This window comes from Zea mays, chromosome 3, assembly GCF_902167145.1.
Source record: "Zea mays cultivar B73 chromosome 3, Zm-B73-REFERENCE-NAM-5.0, whole genome shotgun sequence".
Classification (NCBI taxonomy): domain Eukaryota; kingdom Viridiplantae; phylum Streptophyta; class Magnoliopsida; order Poales; family Poaceae; genus Zea; species Zea mays.
Genome location: NC_050098.1, coordinates 142,848,919 through 142,863,941, shown reverse-complemented (window position 1 = coordinate 142,863,941; position 15,023 = coordinate 142,848,919). Strand labels below are relative to the sequence as shown.

General features: G+C 46.4%; 1 long non-coding RNA gene across 1 annotated transcript; it reads left to right on the top strand.

The window, feature by feature from the left end:
* The first annotated feature begins 764 nt into the window (after positions 1 to 764).
* On the top strand, positions 765 to 1,503 carry LOC103650651 (uncharacterized). The gene is made up of 2 exons (XR_564304.2): positions 765 to 1,081; positions 1,160 to 1,503. It is a non-coding gene; the product is annotated as an uncharacterized lncRNA (long non-coding RNA).
* The last annotated feature ends 13,520 nt before the right edge of the window (positions 1,504 to 15,023 follow it).

Here is a 15,023-nt window from a genome sequence, read left to right as displayed (position 1 = left end):
TACCACAAACGCCTGACGCTTCGTCGCCTTTACATACTTGTGGATCTCATAATTACCGTGCATACTTTTTTTTATGAAAGCATTGGCGTACCAACGAAAGATGACGACGATGACTATGTGGTCTTCCCATTCCCATCAATTCAATAGAGCAGCAGCAAGAACATTGCTAATTCTTTTCTGGAGTAAATATTACCTTCCTCTTCTCTTCTGTAGTTTGGTATTTACTAATAGCGGTGTAATGAGATCGGATATAAACGAATATTATTTATGCTATATTTGTTTTAATATTTTCTCTTTGGATCGGATACGAATATTATTGAGGTGTGTCTGATAAGAATTGAATGTATATCAATATCTTAAATATCCAACTTTAAGTATATAAATACAGATCGATTACTGAATACCCGCACTCGAATACGGATCAGATCTCAACACTATTAGACAAATCAAATTCGAATACGGACAGATACTCATACCATTTACATCACTATAGGAGGGCGTCCACATGCACCTCTTCCCCGCTTTCCCCCGCCCGCACGCCCCCTCCCCTCTCCCGACGCCGCGCACCATGATTCCAGGGATGTCACGCCCCCATCCTCGCCGTGCATGCTGCGCTCCCATCCATCCACTTGCGCTCAGCCCTCGCTGCCTCCCCATGTTGCGCCCCCATCCATCCACTTGCGGTAGTCCTTGCTGCCTCCCCCTCCGCCTCTGCTCCACCTCCAACCTCACTGCCACCCCCTAACCTGAATGGGATCTTCGTGTCCGACCCACCCATCAACATGGACACACCACCACGGAGGCCGAGCTGCGGGAGAACGAGTTCTGGATCACGTGCCACACCAAGCTCGCATGCACCATGGGCCGCTGACTGGCACCTCGCCGCCATGGAGGTGCATAAGTGGTGGTACCTCAGCGACATCCTGGCCCGCCCCTCCCTCCTCCCCCTCACGCCTCGCCGCTACCTCGGAGGCGTGAAGCTTCTCCTCCCCTCTTCGGCGCAACAGTAGCAGCCGTCTCTGCCTCCGTCCCCTGCTGGACCGTCGAAATCCGCTCGGGTTTGGGCTATTCTTCTGTGATGGTAAGGATGCTCACCCTTCGCTCGCTCGGATCCGCTTGCTGAAATCTATATGATTTTTATTGCAATTTCTAATCATAGTGATCACCCAATTCGGTCATTTGCGGTGGTTGTGCTTAAAGATTTCTCATAGTGTACAACAGTTCCCCTCAAAAGGTCTCAAGCTGCAGACGTATCTCAAGAAGAGCAAAACAATATCCCGAAAGATTTAGAAAAAGAAGACATAATACATGCACTACGAAGACGTAAAATAGACGTTGTTGATTTTGAATTGCTCACCATTATTTTGTTCTTTCCATTTCAATGTGCGGGTATAATCCCAACATGTGTTGTTGGAGTTGACTATGCTGTAAAAAGAGGTAAAAAAGTGTACATCTGACAAACCACCTTGACTTTTTTATTGATGCTCTATCTTAATAATGTAATTTCTTGAGATATTTTCAATGACTACTTGATGATTCTTTTCCTTTCCTGTTAAGGGTTTTATTTTTATTTCTGTATATATTCATATCGCAATATAACCTCTGACTCGATGTAGAGCAGCCGCTCACCACCCTCGCCATTGCTGAAAGTATCTGTTTAATCATATGTTGAAGGTTGAAGACTCAATCAGAATGTTTAAAAGTATAAGGATCCAAATGAAGCTTAAGTAAAACATGGGACCAATAGCGACTTTTATTCAATTAAGTTTTGAAAGGGAAATGTGCCCTTAGGCCATTTATATAAATGTTTTGGTGATTAGATGCAAATGAAAAATCAAGGTATGATTCTAGCCTTAGTAAATTGTTTTTGGTATTAACATTATTCTACTAAGTGCTAGGAACCTTATCAAATAGAGAGAAATTGGATTGGAGAAGTTTGGCTAAGTCCAACCAGACTTGCACCAGCCTGTGGTGCACCGGACACTGTCCAGTGCTTCGGCTGGTGCGCCCAGCAAACATGCCGCTCTCGAGAAAATTCAGTGCGCCGCGGCTATATTCATCGGACTGTCCGGTGTGCATCGGACTATTCGGTGAGCCAGCCGCGCACACGCCAATGGTCGGCAGTGCAATCAGCGGGCGACGCGTGGACTTCGCCAACGGTCACCAGGCCGCACCGGACTGTCCGGTGTGCCACCGGACTGTCCGGTGTTCCACGAGTGTTGTGGCTGCAACGGTCGGCTTTGCCATAAAAGGAAGAAAATCACGTCTGTTCACTGTTCGTTGCGCCCACGGGCAGAAGGCAACTATGGCCTTCCAAATGGAGCTCCAAATGGCTCCTAGCTACCTTAGGGCTATAAAAGGGACCCCTAGGCGCATGGAACAGTACACCAAGCACCTCTTGAACATCCTAAGACGACGAGACTCCACATTCACGCATCTGGTTCACTATGATAGATATTTGAGCACTTTTCTGAGTTGTAACTCCGCTGTGCTGCTTTCGTGTGCTCGTTCTTGTCTTGTGAGTGTGTTGGTGTTGCAACTCTCGCTCTTGTGTGTGTTGCTTTTCCCTCCTTACTCTTGTACCCATTCGAGATCATTTTGTGTAAGGCGTGAGAGACTCCAAAGTGTGGAGATTCCTCAGAAAGGGATATACTTGAGATAAAGAGAACCATGGTATTCAAGTTGATCTTTGGATCACTTGACAGGGGTTGAGTGCAACCCTTGTCCGTTGGGACGCCACAACGTGGAAGTAGGCAAGTATTCTACTTGGTCGAACCACGAGATAAAATCGATGTGTCACTAGTCTTCATTCTTGTGCGATTCTCTCTACCTCTATTCATTTCACTTACATAATTGCTCTAAGTTTAATACTTACTTTGTGAAGAGCAAGTAAGTGAAGAAGTTTACTCCGCTAGCACTTCTCTCTCGAACTTGGTTTTCACTAATCCAATATTAGTCCAAGTTTGTTTTGTTAAGCTATTTTTACAGGATCACCTATTCACCCCCTCTAGGTTCTCTCAATTGGTATCGGGGCCATACTCTTCATTCAGGGACTAACCGCTCGAAGAGATGGATCCTAAAGGTAAGGGCATGGTGATCAACGACAAGGAGAAGGAGACCCTCTACGCTGACGAGCCAAAAGGCGACAAGCCCCCTGACTCAGGCTCGAGTCACAAGAAAAAAGATGGGAAGAAGAGAGGTGCATTAAGAAGATCATCTATTATGACAGCGACACCTCCTCCTCTTCACCATGGGACGACGACGACTCCTCCACGAAAAAGAAAATGGTTAATCAGAATTATTCTTTTGATTATTCTCGCATGCTGTACAATTCAAATGCTCATTTATTGTCCATTCCTCTTGGTAACCCCCACTTTGATGGGGATGATTACTCCTTCTGGAGCCATAAAATGTGTAGCCATTTATTTTCTCTCCATCCTAGCATTTGGGAAATAGTAGCGGATGGAATGCATTTTGAAAGTAGCGATAATCCTGGATTTATTAATGAACAAATACATTAGAATGCCCAGGCTACTACTGTGTCTTTAGCATCTCTATGCAGGGATGAGTACAACAAAGTCAGTGGCTTGGACAATGCCAAGCAAATATGGGATACCCTCAAAATATCTCACGAGGGTAATGATGCCACCATGATAACAAAGATGGAACTGGTGGAAGGAGAACTGGGAATGTTCGCCATGAAAAGGGGAGAGGAGCTAACTGAAAGGAAAATGGACTTAATCATTTCCTATAATCGATTTTGGTGGTTGACGTCCAACACAAACCACATGGACTAACTAGTTTGTCTAGATATCATTTATCACAGGTGCATAAGGTTCAACACAAACCAAGAAAGAAATTCAGTTAGGGACTCAATCAAAAATTGGAGCAAGACTGAGAGTATGCTGCCAAGTGGCGCACCGGACACTGTCCGGTGCACCAGGTCAGGCATGTAGGAAACGGGTGACGCCTAAGAGGGGGGGGGGGTGAATTAGGACTTATAAAACTTTCGCTAAACTAGGCCACAATAAATCCCTAGAGCAAAACCTATGCAAATAATCAAACTAGAATGTGCAAACTAGGTTTTGTCTAAGTGTTGCTATCTCTACCGCAATGGCTAAGTTTCAATCTACACTAAATAAGTATGTATACAAGATTGAAACTTAAATGCTTAATGTAAATGCAAAAACATAATGAGCAAAGTAGAGATGCAAACTCTTGTGGATGACGCCGGTATTTTTACCGAGGTATCCGGAACCACGCAAGGTCCCGACTAATCCTCGTTGGTGCCCCTACGCAAAGGGAAGCCCACGCGAGGGCCAAGCACCTCGGTCGAGTAACTCCGTAGAGAGCCGTGGGCCTTCTCCACGCGCAAGTGGTGCTCCGCTTCTGGCTCCTCTCGGACGCTCCCCACCATCTCCACTATCGAGCTTCCGGCCGAAACGCCGCGGGCCTCATTCCCTCCGGTACACGGTGACGGCCGTGACACAAACGCGGTTGTCACGGTCTCGCAAGACACTCGCCCCACTCGGTACAATTACAACGGCTCACGCAAGAGCCGAGGGGTTGTGAGGTTTATCTAAACTCACTCAACAATCTAGGGTTCACCTAGAGCAAGCGCTAAAGCGGTCTAACTAACCTAAGCACTTCGCAAAGCACCTACGCTAATCACCGAGTGATTCTATTAAGCACTTGGGTGTAAGAGCACTTGGGAATGTCTACTATATGCCTTGGTATGTCTCTTGGGCTCCCACACTTGGAAATGGCCGGTTGGGGGTGTATTTATAGCCCCCAACACAAATAGAGCCGTTGGAGAAAAGCTGCTGCTTCTCTGCGGCACACCGGACAATCTGATGGTGCACCGGTCAGCGCACTATAGCATGTCCGGTGCGCCTAGCCGTTGCCCTGTCAGAGCAGGTGACCGTTGGCGCCGCAGGCTTTCTACACCGGACAATCCGGTCCTCACACCGGACAGTCCGGTGGTCTTCTCTCCGGGTGCCACCTAGAACTAGCCATTGGGCTGCTGTTCCCTAGTGCACCGGACAGTCCGGCGTGTGGGCACCGGACAGTCCGGTGTGCCACCGGACAGTCCGGTGCTCCACGCACAGACAGTTTGCAGGCAGCACACTTGGACTTTTCTTGGATCTTTTTAATATCTTCTTTTGAGGTGTTTCTTTCCTCAATTCCCTAGTCCAAGTTAATCTTGCATCCTGTGAACTACAAACACAAACACTAGAAAACCTATTAGTTCACGGATTGTGTTGATCATCAAACACCAAAACTCAATTAGCCAAATGGCCCGGGGTCCATTTTCCTTACAATCTCCCCCTTTTTGGTGATTGATGACAACACAACCAAAGCAAGCAAATAATACAGTTATTTGAATGACATTATGCAATCTACTTGCTAGGATGCATGTTTGTCCCCACCATGTGATATTATGGACTTAAGCCTCCCCCTAACTCCATAATTCACTTACTTCCTATTTTTGGACCAAATAACCAAAACCACTTGAAAAACCATTTGTATATTTTAAAAACTTTAAATTGGTGGTGTTTGGTGTTTGATACGTTTTTCATTGCTTTGGTCCCTAAACTTCTCCCCTTTGGCATCAACCATCGAAAAGGAAGACATTAAAAGCATGTAGGAAGTAAAAAATTTGCCCTCAAATGATTACTCCCCCTAAATGAGTGTTCTCTCTTAGAGAGAAAATTTCTCCCCTTAGAGACGAAGAAATACTCCCCCTGACAGAGATCTTCTACCTTTAGGAAAAAGCATGTGAAAATTAGAGGTGCAAGACATGATTTGAAAAGACTAACTTCCCTTATGCATATGTAACAGAATATGAGTTAACCACTTATGCATTTTTAGCAACATGGAAGTATATGATATGAAATATAGTCTAATCAAATATTGGAGAAGACATGTAAATGATACTAGATGTAGTCTCAAAAGATACCGATTGAAATTCAATGGTGAGCTTGAGAGACATGAGAGTTCTTAGAGATTTTGCAGTGGAAGATTGTTGTCTTTCTTTGGGGACCTTATTTTCCTTACAATGAGACTATCACATGAAATAGAATTGAAAAGGTGTTAGTCTCAAAGTATTAGATTATAGAGTAACCTCCCCCTGAAGGTGTGCGTACAAGTTTTGAATACTTGCAGGAGACATGCACTTTGATTTGATATCAAGAGAGGCAAATTATCTATAATCCGAACTTTGGCACATATAAGTTAAATGATACAGATTGTAGAATATGAGTGTTTTACCATTTGAAGAATTCACAGTTATCAAAAGATGTATCATTTACTATGGAGTGATATAGAAGCTATGTGCCGTGCTTAAATAAACGTATTTAAGCCATGTAGGTTTGCTTAAGTATATAAATTGAAAGTAAGCAATCCTACCATGTGATTTACCTAGTATGCATAATTTTAAACAAGAGTAAGTACCAAATGTAATACTAGGCATGAAAGGTAAACTAGATACAAGGAAATAGATACGCATATCTAAAAATAAGGAATACAATAAATCTAGTTACCTTAGTCATGGGTGGGGAAATTTGGGTCCAAAATATTCACTAATCCACTTGGCAATAGACTCGATCCAATATGATGTATCCGATGATATACATCCCAAATTTGCCAAGTCTCCAAATTTCGCGTATGACCTTCGGTCCACTCACTTCCCTTTCGGGATCCAAACCTTCTTGGTGCTTTTCATGGTTGAAATTATTTCCTTTGGCACCCAGATGCGTTTGGCCCCCTTTCCTTTGTTGGCTTGCTTGTTGGCCTTGATTGCTATCACCTTTCCATTCTTTTTCTTCTTGATCAAATATGGTGTAGCAGCCTTTTTATCCACCTTTTTGATGTAGGTGTTGGAGACTTTGCTTGATGGCTTTTGCTTGAGCTTTTGCCTTTGTTTATCCCCGGTCATCGGCTTGCATTGGAAAGACTTGTGGCCTTCCATGTGGCATAGCCTACAAATCACAGTTTCTCCCTCCATAGGCTTGTTCACTCCCGCAGTGGTGTTATCCTGTGGAGGTCGGATTTGTTTGGCTTTGCCTTTCTTGTCATACAAAGCCTTGCCAAGGCGAGCCACTTCTTGCCTTAATTGCTCATTTTCCTTTGCAACCTCGTCTGAACATGTTTCTACAATATTCTCAACAAGAACTTGGTTGCAGGAGTTAGAATCATTAATTAAATCAAATCAAGAAGTAGAAGCATCCTTTTTAATAATTTCAGGAATTTCAACTAAAGATGCTCCTGGGGTGCTACCAATGTTTTCTAGCTTAGTAGTCAGCTCATTGTTGTGTATGCTAAGAATTTCCATTTTCTCTAGCAAATTTTCAATAGCTTCTTGAGAGCTAGCTAACTTAGCCTTAAGTTTTTCATTCTTTTTAATAAGGCCATCATCGGTAGCTATGGATGTTGCACTAGACTCTAATTGCTCAATTTTAGTTGACAACTCACAGTTTAAATTTGCAAAAGTTTCAAATTTTTCTAGCAAACCTTTATAATCATTTTGGGAGCTAATCAACTTATTTTTCAAAGTTTTAAGTTGAGGTTTTTGCTTAGTGCAAACATCCTGGAAAAATTTAACAGCTTCCGCAAGTTCATCTACGGAGGGCTTTCTCTCACCATCATCATCACTACTACTATCATCACTAGAGGATGGAATGCTCATTTTACCTCTTGCCATAAGGCATTTGTGTGATGACCGTGATGAGCGTGATGAGGACCGGTGGCTGTGCATCCTTGGAGGTTGTCACACCCGGTTTTAGAAGGCAAACCGAATGCGAACTATGTACGTGACAGGATCAGCAATTCATGTACACAGCAGTTACATAACTGGACATCATCACAGAGTGCTCAAATCATAATATAAAAGGGGAATAATAGTCGATTACATCATATGTCTGAGACATCCACATAGTCTTTACAATAATCAAAGTGCGGAAAAGAAACGTAGATACACGCGGCCTTCACAGGCAGCCGACTGGGGGTTGCCGCTAACCCACGCCTAGAACTCGTCGTCATCTTAGAACTCCTAGAAGTCTCCTTCCACGACTTCATCTTCTCCTGAGCAGTGGTTGCAATGCAGACAACCTAGGGATGGGGGGTTTGGTGTGTAGAGCAAGGGTGAGTACACATCAACATACTCAATAAGTGTCCTGTTTGGCTGTAGTGGACTAGCTTTATGTGGGGGTAAGTCAAGCAGTTGCTTTTAGTTGGTCAGATTATTATTACTAGTAGAGAAAGCCAAGTTTTAGAATTAACCCACGTTATTAACACAAACGTACCCTTTTCAAACGGAAAGAATACCACTTACCATTACCAGAGTCAATACCAAAACCATCATTCTCATTGCCACCTGTAATCCGAACATCTCTGATCAAGTATCACTAATCACTGGAGCTCCCTTGGCCGCTCATAACCGCGAGCACGACTGATATATAAGTTTTCAAACACTTTGAAGAGGTTGCGCACTTTACCCACAAGCCGTGATTCCCTTTCTGCCCGGAGATCATGACTCTCCATTGATCACTACCAAGGTGACCCAGCAGGGTATCACTACGTAGCCTTTACAAAGATTCCCCGGGGTTGTAGCCGCCCGTTAGGTTTCCTAAATGCACCGCACTCCTCCCCAAGGGGCGAACCAAACTTGGCAGAGCGAGCTGCATACACGGAGCCCCATTAACGACACGACGGCTAAGCGAACTACACCCCGGTTCCTCTAATTATTCAGCTAAGGGCGTCCCACTCCACCCTCATGGTTGCACTATTTTCCCGGGCGGTCATCCAACGAACAGGTCCTTACGAAGAGGCACTCAAGAAACCGCTCGAGCCCCCTTAAATGCCACAAGTATAACATCATAATAAAGAAGGGAAACAACGTATCATTGACAAATCTCATCATGTTCATTGATTAGTGTTGAGCAATAGCGTAAAGCTACACAATAATAATCCAACCCGAATAGGTAAATAAGGATATGGATAACAAAAGCTAGTCAAACCCTAGGTATAACTGTGTAAATGCGGGAAGTGAATTATAGAATGTATAGGACAAAGATAGGTCAAGGGACACTTGCCTCCACCAACCAACTGCTGCTCAGGGGCTTCTCCTGCGAGTTCTTCGGGTTCTTCAACCAGATCGTTCTCTATACAAGTTCAAACATACATTCCACACATTTAATACCAAAATAACAGTACACCATACAATGGAATGCAATAAATAAACAAATGTTCGACGCGGGGCTCGCAATTACGGTTAAGCGAGAAAAAGGAAATGACGGTCGAGTCTACGGTCGAGAAGCGATCACGTTACATTATTATAAGTTAAACCACTCGTTTAACAGAAGGGTGTTAATTTGGCCACTGCGTTTAGCATAAATTAAGTTCATGTTCCACATTTAATTATTATAATCAGATAAAGATGAATGAAAGGGAGTGGTCACACGGCGAGACATGCGACATAGCATTTAAATTGAATTAAGAAATAAATGACTCGCCGCGCGACAGAGCGCGCAACGAGATTCTTGCATTAATTATAGATAAACGTTAAGCGTTGCGCGACGAAACGCACGACGACTTACGTCAACAGAACTGCATTTAAAACGAATCATCGCGCGACGATGCGTGCGACGCAACACCTTAATAAATATAAATTTAAAAAGAATCGTCGCGCGACGAAGTGCGTGACGCAACACATTAATAAAGACGAATTTAGAATTAACCGTCGTGTGGCGAAGCGCGCGACGCAGCACATTGACTAAACTAAAATTAAAATGGATTAAGACGAGGGTTGAACGCCGCGCGACTACGGTTGCACGCACGAGAGCACGCTACGCGTGCCGAGGGCGCGCGAACCGTGTAGGCGCGCGAGGCGAGGGGCACGGGGCTGCCAGGGCACGGGCTCGGGCAGGAGCGCGCGAAGGCGCAGCCGGGGGCACGGCCGGGGGCGCGGCCAGGGCACACGGCCGATGGCGCGGGGGCGGGGCCGGGGCGCGGGACGCAGGGGCAGGGCGCGGGGGTGCAGGACCGGGGCGCGGCCGGAGAGGGGGCTCGCCAGGGGAGGGGCGCGACGGGGCGGGCCGCGGCGAGGGATGCCGCCGGGGAGGGGCTCACGGCGGGGATGGCGCGCGTGGGGGCGGGGCTCGCGCGGGGGGGGGGGGGGGGGACAGGGCTCGCTAGGGAGAGGAGGGGCTCGCCAGGGCGGGGCCGCGGCCGCGGCGGGGAAGGGGCACGACGTGCGGGAGGGCGCGTGGCCAGGGCGGGCATGCGAGCAGGGGAGGGCGCACGGCAGGGGAAGTGCGCACGGCAGGGGAAGGGCGCGCGACTAGGGGAAGAAGAAAGGGAGGGGGAGGGGGAGAGAGAGAGGGAAGGGGAGGGGAAGCTCACCTCGGGGATCCAAACTCCGGCGATCACCGTCTCCAAACCCTAGGGCACCATGGGGAGAGGGAGAGAGAGGTGGGAGAGGGAGAGGGAGGTTGCTGCGTGGGAGAAATCAAATGAGAGAAAGAGATCAGGGGGAGGGGGGCGCGCGCATGGGGGACAGGGGCGCTAGGGGCGCGCGGGCCGGACTAGGCCGGACCGGGCCGGGCTGGGTCACATCGCGGATCGAAACCCACGACACGCACAACCACCAATCGGAATCGGGTCGCGAACCGAAATCCGAAACGGGACGAGACGAACACGCGACTAACCACGACATCAGACAAAGAAATATGCTTCAGCTTGATGCAACACCCATGACATTTAGGTTTTGTTTACACATGACACGGACACCCGTCACTATATTGCTTTGAAATTGGGAAGAAGGAGCTAAACGGGAAAAGGAAAGAGAGTAACGCCTGAATTTGGTGAGTAAAAAGAAGAAAAATTGTACCCCCAAATTCAGGGCGTTACAAACCTATCCCCCTTAAAAGAATCTCGCCCTCGAGATTCAAGGTTGGCCAGCAAAGAGTTCAGGGTACATGGCCATCAGATCATCTTCACTCTCCCAGGTTACTTCTTCCTCAGAGTGGTGACTCCATCTGACTTTGCACATTTTGATAGTCTTCCTCCGGGTGACTCTGTCTGCAGTCTCAAGAATCTGCGCTGGCTTCTCTATGTAGGTCAAGTCCTCCTGGACCTCTAGACCTTCTACTGGCAACTGCTCTTCTAGCACACGCAGACACTTCTTCAACTGAGACACATGAAAGACATCATGCACTGCGGACAAGCCTTCTGGTAAACTGAGCTGATAGGCCACTTCTCCACGCCTTGCGAGAATCTGATACAGACCAACATAGCGGGGCGCTAGCTTGCCTTTGACTCTGAATCTTCTGACTCCTCTGATCGGCGACACTTTCAGATAGACAAAATCTCCAACTTCAAAACTCAGCTCTCTTCTTCTTGTGTCTGCATAACTTCGCTACCTTGATTGCGCTATCTTCAGATTCTCCCGGACCATCTTGATGTTCTCTTCAGCTTCAAGCAGAATGTCTGGCCCAAACACTTGCTTTTCTCTAGGCTGATCCCATTGCAGTGGAGTTCTACAACTCCTTCCATAAAGCGCCTAAAATGGTGACATCTTCAAGCTGGCCTGGTAACTGTTGTTATAGGAGAACTCTGCATAAGGCAACCTCTTGTCCCATCCGGACTGATCTTGCAACGCACAGGCTCTCAACATGTCTTCAAGGATTTGATTAGTTCTTTCGGTCTGACCATTTGTCTGCGGATGATAGGCTGAACTGAAATTCAGATGTGTACCCAAAGCTTCATGCAATTGCTGCCAGAAATGAGAGGTGAACTGCGTTCCTCTGTCTGACACTATCTTCTTCGGCACACCATGAAGACAAACGATCCGAGACATGTACAATTCTACCAATACTGCACTGCTGTAGTCAGTCTTGACAGGTATGAAGTGGGCTGACTTGGTTAAGCGGTCCACCACTACCCAAATGGAATCGTAGCCGGCTCGAGTGCGAGGCAATCCGACTATGAAGTCCATACCGATTTCATCCCATTTCCACTGAGGAATTTGCAACGGTTGCAACAATCCAGCTGGCCTCTGATGCTCTGCCTTGATCCGTCGATAACTATCACACATAGCCACATGCTCTGTGATTTCCCTCTTCATTCCGTACCACCAGAATTTCTTCTTCAGATCTTGATACATCTTCTCACTTCCAGGGTGTATCGAATAAGCTGTCTCATGAGCTTCCTTGAGGATCAATTCCTGAATAGACTGGACATTGGGAACACACAAGCGGTCTTTGAACCATATCACACCTTCTGCATCTTCCCGAAAATCTTTGCCTTTGCCGTCTAGAATCAGTCGCCGGATTTCACTGATCTTCTCATCATTCTTCTGTGCTTCTTTGATTTCCCGCTCTAGGGTGGGTTCTAACTCAACTGTTACTCCTCGCATATTGTTCAGAAATCCGTGACTCAAGCTGTCAAACTCTTTGGCCAACTCATATGGCATCGGATGAGCGACCATCAGGTTGACCTGACTCTTCCTGCTCAAAGCATCAGCCACTACGTTCGCTTTGCCTGGATGGTAATGAATATCCAATTCATAGTCTTTGATCAACTCTAACCATCTTCGTTGCCTCATATTCAGCTCTGACTGAGTGAATATGTACTTCAGACTCTTGTGGTCTGTGTAAACATCACATTTCTGCCCATACAGATAGTGCCTCCATGTCTTTAGTGAATGAACCACTGCTGCCAACTCTAGGTCATGGATTGGGTAATTCTTCTCATGAACCTTTAGCTGTCGGGACAAGTAAGCCATAACTCTTCCCTCCTGCATCAACACGCATCCCAAACCAGTGTAACAAGCATCGCAATACACCGAGAAGGGCTTGTGCACATCAGGCAAGACTAAGACAGGCGCTGTAGTCAACTTCTCTTTCATCGCTTTGAAGGCTTCTTGACATTTCTAGGTCCACTTGAACTCAACCTTGTTGCCTTGCAAAGCTGTCATTGGTTTCGCAATCTTCGAGAACCCTTCGATGAATCGCCAATAATATCCGGCCATTCCAATGAAGCTCTTGATTCCTCGGGCATCTATTGGCGCTTTCTAATTCAGAATGTCTGCCACTTTCTTTGGATCCACAGCCAATCCTTCTTTGTTAATTATGTGACCCAAGAACAGGACTTCATCAATCCAGACTTCACACTTGCTCAACTTTGCATATAGCTGGTGCTCTCGCAATCTCTGCAAAACCATCCTCAACTGATCTGCATGCTCTGCTTTGCTTTCAGAATATATCAGAATATCATCAATAAATACCACCACAAACTTGTCAAGATAATCCATGAATACACTGTTCATCAGATTCATGAAGAAGGCTAGTGCATTTGTTAGACCGAAAGACATCACAGTGAACTCGTACAACCCATACTTGGTAATGAATGCCGTCTTCGGAATGTCTAAAGGTCGAATCCTGAGCTGATGATAACCTGACCTTAGATCTATCTTTGAAAACACACTGGCTCCTCTCAACTGGTCGAATAGATCTTCTATTCTAGGCAAGGGGTACTTGTTCTTGATTGTGACCTCATTTAGAGCTTGATAATCGATACACATCCTTCTGGTGCCATCTTTCTTCTCCACGAATAGGACAGGGGCGGCCCAAGGTGAGGTGCTTGGCCGGATGTAACCTTTCTCTGACAGCTCATCAATCTGCTTCTTAAGCTCAACCAACTCTGGTCCAGATACTCTGTAAGCTCTCTTAAAGATGGGGGCAGTGCCAGGAAGAAGCTTTATGGCAAACTCAACTTTTCGCTCAGGTGGCATACCTGGTAGGTCCTTTGGGAACACATCTGGGAACTCAGACACAACCTTGATAATCTCCTATGGATCTGCTTCACTGCTATCAATAGCCATCTGATAACAACTTCCTTTCTTTGGCTCAGGTGGGACTAACTCGGTCACCACTTCCTCTCCTAGTGGGGACATCAACTTTATTGTCCTCTTATCACAACTGATAACTGCCTGATACTTATCTAGCCAATTCATCCCTAGGATGACATCTATTCCCTGAGTACCCATTACTATGAGATTAGCGGGAAACACTATCCCTCTTATTTCCACACTTACATTCAAGCAAATGCTATCGGCTCGAATTCTACCACCGGCTGAGTCAATTTGAATGGGGGTTGACATGGTAGTGATTGGAAGATTATGTGCTTCTACCCATGATGTAGTAATGAATGAATGCGTTGCTCCAGTATCAAATAACACTTCTGCAATATGGGAGTCGACTGGAAACATACCTACTATCATGCTGGGGTTTTCCTGAACTGCTTCAGCCTCCAAGTGGTTCAGTCTCCCATGGTTATAGCGTGGCTGAGAACGGTTGCCTGCTCCAGGCTGAGACACATTCTGCTTTGCTGGGGCACTGGGGCCTGACTGCTGTTGGGCTGCCTTCTTCGGACATTGCATCACCCAATGTCCTTGCTCTCCACAGTGGAAACATGCTCTGTTTCCACCCTGAACTGGTGCTGCTTGACTGTTCTGCTGGTTTGCTGGGGCAGGAAGATGAGGTGCCTGTTGATTTTGCCTCTAGAACTAACCTCCTCCTGACTGATTGTTCTGGCGAGTCTGATGCTAGTGCTGAGGATACTGCCTTTGGAACTGCTGCTGCTGAGGTGGACGCTGGTTCTGCCTGAACTGCTGAGGTGGATTGCCTGAGAAACGAGGGCGATTGCTGCTTCCAGGCTGGGGTCCACTGATCTTACGCTTACGATCCTCCATCTCTTTACACTTCCTCTCTGTCATGATTGCTCTATCAATCAGGTGCTGAAATGTCGGGAAGGTATGATTTATTAGCTGATACTGCAGAGGGTCGACCAAGCCTCTTAGGAAACAATACTGCCGCTTGGCGTCGGTGTTGACATCTTCAGGAGCATAGCGAGATAGTTGTAGAAATCTGTCTCGGTACTCACTGACAGACATTGACCCTTGCTTAAGGGCCAAGAACTCCTTCTTCTTCACTGTCATCAGACCTGCAGGAACATGGTACTGA